Source organism: Amborella trichopoda, chromosome 3 (genome assembly GCF_054954075.1).
Source record: "Amborella trichopoda isolate Santa Cruz 75 chromosome 3, AtrichopodaSantaCruz75HAP2 v2.0, whole genome shotgun sequence".
Classification (NCBI taxonomy): Eukaryota; Viridiplantae; Streptophyta; class Magnoliopsida; order Amborellales; family Amborellaceae; genus Amborella; species Amborella trichopoda.
The window spans coordinates 37252669-37262651 of record NC_142338.1 but is presented as its reverse complement, the minus strand read 5'-3'; the positions used below and the strand labels follow the sequence as shown (position 1 = coordinate 37262651).

Below are 9983 nucleotides of genomic sequence, written 5' to 3'. Positions count from 1 at the left end.
TATAGTTACAAGGCGACTTAGCCAGGACTACAACCTCTTCCTAACTGCTCATGTTGTACATACGAACAATACGATTGCGATTATTCTGAACAAATTTCACAATAACTTGATGAGTTTGACTACTCAGTAAGTGACTATCATTATCCTAAAAAAACATGGTTGGAAAGTGCAAATATTTTCTAAAAGAATGCATAATATGAGGAAGAGCATACATAGATAACTTATTCAAATTCAAAAACACACAATTTAACATAATTCCAAAGATTTGGATGCATACTAAACCAGTATAAAAAAGTGCATATGTAATTTCTTTAACAGAAATGCCCAGTTTAATATAATATAAAAGATTTCACAAAGTATCCTACTGGCGTCCCAAGTAGGTCATCTATATACCCCACCATGTCCTGGATGGGTCCACTCATATTTCATCGGCATACCGGATGAGTCCACTTAGACACACGATTCATATCAAGATCAACAATAATCTAACATTACTGCAATTAAGTATCAAATAGAATCAACAACCATTCACAACAACAGAAGTCCCGCAGTAAGCATTCACAACAATAGAAGTCCTGTAGTAAACATTCACAACAATATAAGTCTTGCAGTAAGCATTCACAATAACAGAAGTCCTACAATAAGCATTCACCACAATAAAAGTCCTGTAGTAAGTATTCACAACAACAAAAGTCCTACACAACAACAGAAGTGTTGCAGTAAGCATTCACAACAACCAAAGTCCTGCAGTAAGCATTCACAACAACAGAAGTCCAGCAGTAAGCATTCACCACAATAGAAGTCCTGCAACAGAAGCACTAACCTCAGGTCCGAGGTTAGAAATCCTTCCATCCCATTGGGAGAAGCACCACCAACGAGTAATTCTGTTGCATAGTGTCTCACACAAGCACACAACCCCAGCTCGCTTTGGGGCTGTTGATAGGCACTGGCCTTACTAGACACGACCCTCTCATGTGCCCATCTAGCAAGTGAGCATTACACTACCAAAGCGGTCCCAATGAGTAGTGCCTCATATAATTTTGGTGGTGCGACCTCCCAAACACAATCCATTCTTTACTCTCATCCTATCATAGAGAGTATGGATAAATCATCACTGTCGGCACAAATTTCTAATCGGATCATAATATAGGCATGTCTCCATGCGCTCATATCATATCTTAACATATTGCCATGCACACATATCTCATTAGAAGCATGTTGCCATGCACATATTTCTCATCATAAGCATGTTTCCATGAACACATATCTCATCAGAAGCATGTTGCCATGCACACATAGCTCTTCAAAAACATGTTGCCATGCACACATATTTCATCAGAAGCATGTTGTTATGCACACACATCTCATCAAAACCATATCTTCATGCACACATATCTTATCAGAAGCACATTACCATGCACACATACCTCATCAGAAGAATGTTTCTATGCACACATATCTCATCAGAAGCATGTTGCCATGTACACATATCTCATCAGAAGCATGTAGCCATGCACACATATATCAGAAGTATGTTACCATGCACACATACTTTATTACGATACACATAAATTCAAAAGACATTATTGTGTCAATTGTAGGTCATATATCAATGTAGTAGATATTAGGAAACAATAATATCGTATTTTCAAAATATCTTTGAATTATTAACATAAATTCACATAAAGCAATTTATAACAATCACTTACACATAACACTTCCACGCAACACTTACATAAAATACTTGCACATAACGCTAGCACATAACACTTGTACAGAACACTTGCTCATAACAATTATGCATAACACCTGCGCATAACACTTGCACGTAACACTTGTATATAATATTTGCACATAATACTTACACATAACACTTGCACATAATACTTGAGGTTGTACATAATACTTGCATATAACACTTGCACACAACACATGAACATAACACTTGCACATAACACGTACACATAATACATGCACATAAGACGTGCACATAACACTTGCATATGACATTTGTACATAACACATATAACACATACATATAACTTTGATAGTATCTAAGATTTATGCTGCAAATATTACAATTAAATACATAAATACGTAAAACTTACAGTTTCGAAAATACTATAATTAAATGTATAAATATCTCTGGGAATATCATAGAAATATCGGTTTTCTTCAAAAGATAATTTTTCAGGAAAAATGAAGCCACTTATACAAAAAACTTACGATATCTAAAATTCGTAATCATAAACGGAATATCACAATTTTACTAAAAGCAAAAATATCAATAAAACTTACAGTGTCTAAATTTCATAACAATAGACGTAAATAATCAATTTTATTTCCAATAATTTACAGTGTCTAAAATCCCCAACAATAGACAGAAATAAAGATTTTTTTTCTAGTACTTTATAGTTTCTAAAATTCCCAACAATAGCTAGAAATAATAATTTTATTTCTACTAATTTACAGTGTCTAAAATTTTCAACAATAGATAGAAATAATAATTTTATTTCTATTAATTTACAGTGTCTAAAATTCCCAATAATAGACAGAAATAATAATTTTATTTCTAATAATTTATAGTATCTAAAATTCTTAAGAATAGACATAAATAATAATTTTATTTTTATTAATTTACAGTGTCAAAAATTCCCAACATTAGACTAAAATTATAATTTTACTTCTAATAATTTACAATGTCTAAAATTCTCAACAATAGACAATAATAATAATTGTATTTCTATTAATGTACAGTGTCTAAAATTTTGAACAATAGACAGAAATAATAATTTTATTTAAAAACAAACTATTTTTCAGAAAAATGAGATCACATACCTATATATCACTCCGATGTATTATGTTTTGAATAAAACTGGAATCAATGGTGTTTAGTGCAAAGAGTGTTCATTGTAAACACTTATAACTACGAGAGGGAGAAATCGCTGTAATGATTGCTCAAGGTTACCTGTTTATCAACACGAAGCTCCTGTTTTTCAGTGAGCGAATGAGAGAGAGAGCACCCCCTTCTTGTTTAACGAGAGAGAGACTTCACTGCTTGCTGGCTTTTAACCCATTGAGAGAGAATGTTTTATCAGAGAGTGAGAACGTTTTTGTAGGGAGAGAGATTTTTAAAACCCCCACCGGCTTTTTTTAACTTTTTATCTCATATGATGTGTAACAATAAATGCTTACGTTCACTCGAAGATAAGGTGTAACCAAAAAAAAAATTGAAATTTCTAAAGACCAAAATGCTCATGTGGACCAGATAAAAAAGTTTGTTTTGAAATACAATTTCTATTATTTGGCAAAAGGACTAACAGCCTGCTACCTGTTTCAAAATGACAAGACTTCTACTTCTTTCCAAACGTATCAAGAAAGATGAAAAACGTATTAAAAATACAATTAACCATCACTCAAAATCATTTCTTTATGTATGTATTTTGTTTTATTTTTTTTTGTTATTATCATTACTATTTTTATTTTTACTTTTTTTTTTTTTTTTTTTTTTATTGTATTTATTACTATTGTTACTATTATTATAATTACTATTATTATTATTATTCAGAAAAATTTGGGTCGTCACATTCTTCCCCTTTTATAGAAATTTAGTCCTCTAAATTTTGCGTATCTGATGCTGAAAAAGATAGGAGTATTCATTTACTACTGGGATCTCTTCTAACTTGGACTGTATATCATGGTTTTCTACCACATAGGCTAATATCCGATACATCTTTTAGTCAGAAGAGAGCCCAAAGAGCATAAATAAATTGTATGAGGGAAGCATCCCTAATACAGAGAAAGTGTTGCTCAGGTTGGGTACGGAGTCTAAAGGTCACACTCTTATCATAACAGTCAATAGTGGAATGGTGTGTGAACAACTAGTCCATGCCCATAATTTATAGTATTTAAAATTCATAACCATCAACGGAATATCACAATTTTACTAAAAGTAAAAATATCAATAAAACTTACAGTGTCTAAAATTCATAACAATAGAGAGAAATAATCAATTTTATTTCTAATAATTTATGGTGTCTAAAATTCCCAACAATAGACAGAAATAATAATTTTATTTCTAATAATTTATAGTGTCCAAAATTCCCAACAATAAACATAAATAATAATTTTATTTCTACTAATTTACAATGTCTAAAATTCTCAACAATAGACATAAATAATAATTTTATTTCTATTAATTTATAGTGTCTAAAATTCCCAATAATAGACCGAAATAATAATTTTATTTTTAATAATTTATAGTGTCTAAAATTCTCACCAGTAGACAAAAATAATAATTTTATTTCTATTAATTTACAGCTTCGAAAATTCCCAACAATTGATAGAAATAATAATTTTATTTAAAAACAAACTATTTTTTAGATGAATGAGGTCACTTACCTATATGTCATTCTGATATATTATTATTGTTGCCAGAATAAAACTGGAATCAATGGTATTTAATGCAAGGAAAGTTTACTATACTTATAACAAGAGAGAAATCGTTGTAAAGATTGCTCAAGGTTTCCTGTTTATCAACAGGAAGCTCCTGTTTCTCAGTGAGCGAGCGAGAGAGAGAGCAGCGCCTTTTTGTTTAACAAGAGAGAGAAACTTCATTGCTTGCTGGCTTTTAACCCATAGAGGGACAATGTTTTATCAGAGAGAGAGAGAGAGCACGGTTTTGTAGGGAGAGAGTCGAAGTCCTTTTTCAAAACCCCCACCTCATGCCTTTTTAAGCTTTTTATTTTGTAACAACAAATGCCCACTTCACTTGAACACGAGGCACATAAAACCGAGGAATAACGAAAAAAAAAAAAATATAGAGGTGGTGATAGTCTCTAAAGACCAAAATGCTCATATAGACCAACAAGATAAAAAAGTTTGTTTTGAAATATTTATTGAGCAAAGAGCCTATCAGTCCCCACCTGTTTCAAAATAACAAGGCTTCTTTCCAAACATATCAGGAAAGATGAAAATAATGGTCCATGTGGTTTATTAACAACACAATGAACCATCACTCAAAATCATTTCTTTATGAACATATTTTATTTTATTTTTATATTATTATCATTATTATTTTTATTTTTATTGATTATTACTATTATTATTATTATGATTATTATGATGATTATTGTTGTTGTTGTTGTTGTTGTTGTTGTTGAACATATTTTATTTTATTTTTATATTATTATCATTACTATTTTTATTTTTATTTATATTTATTATTACTATTATGATTATTATGATGATTGTTGTTCGTTATCGCTATCGTTATCGTTATCATTATCGCTATCGCTATCGTTATTATTATTGTTATCGTTATCGCTATGATTATTGTTATTATTATTATTATTATTATTATTATTATTATTATTATTATTATTATTATTATTATTATTATTATTATTATTATTATTATTATTATTATTATTATTATTATTATTATTATTATTATTATTATTATTATTATTATTATTATTATTATTATTATTATTATTATTATTATTATTATTATTATTATTATTATTATTATTATTCAGAAGAATTTGGGTCGTCACATTAGCCTAGCCCAAGTCCAAACCTAGGCCCGCTCTCTATCCGAGCCAAGATACCCATCTAGTTTAGATCTCAGTCTAGGTCCTAGCCTAGATCTAAGTATAGAGTTGCCTCTAAATCTAGAGTAGGTTCATCTTAGCTCAAGGTTCAAACAAACTAAAATCCATCGAATCTAGCAAGATCCATGTAGTCTGATCCTAAATTATATCTAGATTCAGAATTGTCCCTAGACCTAGACTAGGTTCACCATAGTTTATGATTCAAACCTAAGTTCATACAAGGCTCACCCTTGGTCTAGGCTTTAGTTTAACTTGTATTCATTCTAGGTTTAGCTAGGTTGGAGTCTTAGTCCAACTAGGTCCATTGAGGCTCAAGCAAAGCCTAGTTTAGGCCATGTTCAAGCTAAGTCTAACGTTCTAGTGTAGCACAAGTCTAGGAGTCATGGCCCAAGATCAAAGCAGAGCAAGGTCTCCAACTTCAGCCTAGTCTAGATCCAGGGAACCCAGTCAGTCTAAAAGGCACCTTCACATTGCTCCCTCACAAATCCATAGCACTCGTGTGAGTGAGCCGAGTCTCGACCCACATAGAATCATACTCAGTGGTCTGAGCTGCCAATTGGTAACCCTCATGGCCATGATTTAAAAGCCGCGGACCAACAGGTTAGTAGGTTCCGTAACGCCCTAAATAGTCGAGGAGTTAGAACTGGGGCAATCCTCCACGCCATGGGGGCTAGCCTTAAGTCCAATCCACACACCAAGAGTAAGGCCCTGGCCCAGATCTCGGAATCAGCCAGTCTCAACCGGTTAACCCCGATGTTCAATTAGCAGCACAACATTCCAATCTTAGCAATCAACCAGTTATTGAGCAAGTGAGTTCACACACAACTAGGGAAAGTCTACCCAAACAATCCAGCACCAATAAAGGTTAGGGTTTTGACCTAACTCGATATCAAAACAATCTTAAGGTGTATGTATTTTTTCTAGACCTGCTGAACATAGGGTAGACCATCCAACGTAGTCAATCTAGACAAGTTAGGTCAGAAGCTCAAGCTATAGGCCACCTCTAACATGGTGCAAACCAATATAACCCTAGGGGTGTTAGCCTACCATTCCAAACCACTATGGGCCATGGGTCTAATTCTAGTCATCACTCGAGCTCAGGACTATCTAGAGGGTAGACTCCATATGGTAGTAGTTATGGCCTTCCTTCACTCTTTCAGTCCAATGCTGGGACAAGAGAATATCCTAACCCAAGGGATAGATCATCCAGTCAAGGTTAGGGGCAAGTAAACCTAGCCGCCCAAGGTCAGAGGTCTAGTCATCATAACAGCTCGAGTCATCCATTCTATTCAAGTGGTGATCCTATATTGCAGGCCTTCTTGTGTGGCCACGTAGTGCAAACTCCAAGTAATGGATCAACTCAGGCCCAGTTAAAGTCAAGTGAGTTTATAGGCCGACAACTGGCACACCGAGTTCACCACACTCCTCAGGCTCAATCCTTGAGGCAACCCACTACATGGGCCCAATAGCAAATCTATGCAAGCAATAGACCCCAAATCTAGGCCCAACAGGCCATACAACAGTGTCAAGTCATTGTTATAACAACGGATCAATTCACTCAAATAAAACACCTCCAAGACTCTTTAGAGAAAATGAGAATATGGGATTTCTCTGCTCCTAAAGCCTACGTACAAGAGACTCTAGGACACCTAGAAGATTGGGTTTGTGATAACACAATTCAGAAACAAGTTTTCTCGGAAAGAGGACCCTCAGGCACACATCAACGGCTACCTGTTAATAGCCCATACACTGTGAGACCTACCCAACCAACTTAAGGTCATGTTCTCTCAAAGCCTATCAAAAGAGCCCCTAATGTGGCACTGAAAATTCATGAAGGATAACCCTCAAGCAAATCCTGATGAAATGTTCAGGTAATTTTCTTCTCATTATTGTGGGGGAACACCAACACCCGTTACCCTTGGTGAATCTCCCTATGATTTTATAATAAGATTCAGAGAGACCACTATGTGAGTTGTCGAGACTCCATTCTCTGAAGCCGCAAAGGTAGGCATGGTATTAAAGATCCAGAATATGTCGCCTTCTTCAGTAAAAAGGGCAATCCCTTACCCATTTGATGTTATACTTTAAAGAGTATCGCGATATGAGCGAGCCAAAGAAGATGAAGCCAGAGTCTCTAACAACCTAATGATAGTCGACCCTCCACAAGAAGGAGATGGGAATGAGGACATGATTAGTGAAGAACCCTCTCAAGGTGGAGAGGTGAACTCGATCGAGAAAAGAAACGCCTCTGTAAACTATCCATGAGAAGAGACCAAAAATTATTCCGTCATATGGACGATACAGACTTCTACACCAAGGGAATTCACTCTTATTGATGAGCCTATGACCAATGTCCTTATGAAGTTGCTTAAAGCAAGGCTCATATAATTACCTACAGTAACCATGATTTCTCCCTTCGATGGGGGAGATACATCACAATGGTGTGATTGGCAACAAAATTATGCTCACAACTCCGAGGAATGTCGAGATTCCAAGCATAGATTTCAGGACCTCATTGATAACAACACGATAAGTGTCAGAAAGAAAGATGACGATGACAAAGAAGAACCAGAAACTCTAGATGTCTCGATAAATAATTCTAATGTCAACCTGATTAATCAGAAGACTCATCCTAAGATAGAAGAGCTTCCACAATGGCGTTGGAGACAAGAAAAAATCAATTGGAAAGTCTGGTAGATGAAGAACAAATCAAGCATAAGCTCACTCAGGAGTTAACAACCAAGGATCCTCAAGATCAAAGTAATGAGGATAACCTTAGCTCCAAGCCCAAAACGCAAGAAAAGGCAAAAGAAATGGTCATCACATGTTAAGTTCCACCCCAAGATACAATCTCAAAAGTGGTGCAAGAGGTCCCCATCATCGAGAATCAAACTGGGATAGATGATCCCTTCAATCCGTACTTCCAAATTAATACAATAAATGATTAACATATGTGTGATAATGAATCAAACTCGTAAGAGCAAGATGAACTCGAGCATAAGCTCAACCAAGACTCGAAAGCTGTGGATTCCCAAACTCATGGTAACAAGAAAAGCCTTAACTCCAAGACAATAACTCAACAGGATGTAGAGGACCAAATTCTTCAAGGAGACCTATTGCCTCAACTATCAAAAGAAATGACCTTCTAGAAATTCTAAGAGGCCCACCTGGGGACTAATTTTGACCATATATAGGGTTCAAATTGAACTTTTTTAAAAATGATTTTGAATTTGTAACGGCTAAGATCTTAAAATTCACCAAATGAATTGCCTAGATTCATTGTTGGAGAGGATTAATTTTGACCATATCTAGGGTTCAAATTGAACTTTCTTAAAAATTATTTTGAGTTTGTAACGGCTAAGATCTTGAAATTCACCAAATTAATGGCCTAGATTCGTTGTTGGAGGGGACTATTTTTTACCATATTTAGGGTTGAAATTGAACTTTTTTGTTTTTTGGAATTGATTATTGAGATGAAGAGAATGTGTGTGCAAAATTTTGGGTCGTACAAATGCTACAAACATGATTTTCTAGAAGTGTGGTTGCATAGTAATATAATGCAACTGTTGTATAGTAATATAATGTAACAACCTTCAAAAACCACATTAGTGCCATTTTATTGATCACAATTTTAAATGTACACTCTTTTTATTCCATTGAACAATTACAAACAAAACAAAAATTGAAAATTCATAAGCCGAACATCCTCTCTCAAACAATCGCTAAAGGCTTGTGCGCGTGTGGCATTGGGGGACGCAGGCGCGCTTACTTTCTTTAGTGTGGATAGGCTACTAACAAAGAGAGAGATTTTACGAAGGGAGAAGATTGGTTCACTTACCTCGTCATTGCAGGTTCGTGGGACACGTTCGGGGTGGCTTGCCTTCTTAGATCAGTTACGAAAGCCCTGTTCACCAGCACGGTTTGGTTAGGGACTCCCTTCAGACGCTATCGACCATTTTCTCCTCTCTCAAGTCTAAATTCTAATCGATGTCTTTATTCTTTTCTCCAGGATTGGTCTCTTTTTGGCTGATCGAGTGAATGAGTGGGGTACTTCGTTGGCCTCATCAGGCCATCTTGGCGAGGAGAAGGGATTAGGCATGGGGCGCGTGATGGTTTGAACCCTTTTGGTTTGCTCGGGTTCGTGCAGTTTTGCACGTGTGTGGGATTACGTCTTTTAGAAGGGAAGAGAGTTTCGGAAACGATAAACATCTTCAAGAGGAGAGAAGTGCGTACCTGCACGGTCGGGGGATTTCTCTCTCTTGCAAAAGTTTTCTCTCTCCTCTCCTTGGGGCGCTAGGGTTAAGAGAATAGATAAACAGAAGCAAGCGTAATGCCTCTTCTTTATTGAATTGTAATCCCCTTTTTACA

General features: G+C 35.2%; 1 long non-coding RNA gene across 1 annotated transcript; it reads right to left on the bottom strand.

Moving 5' to 3' along the window:
* Positions 1–527: 527 nt before the first annotated feature.
* On the bottom strand, positions 528–3082 carry LOC148782866 (uncharacterized). The gene is made up of 2 exons (XR_016052196.1): positions 2969–3082; positions 528–1085 (listed from the first exon to the last, which is right to left on the bottom strand). It is a non-coding gene; the product is annotated as an uncharacterized LOC148782866 (long non-coding RNA).
* Positions 3083–9983: the final 6901 nt, after the last annotated feature.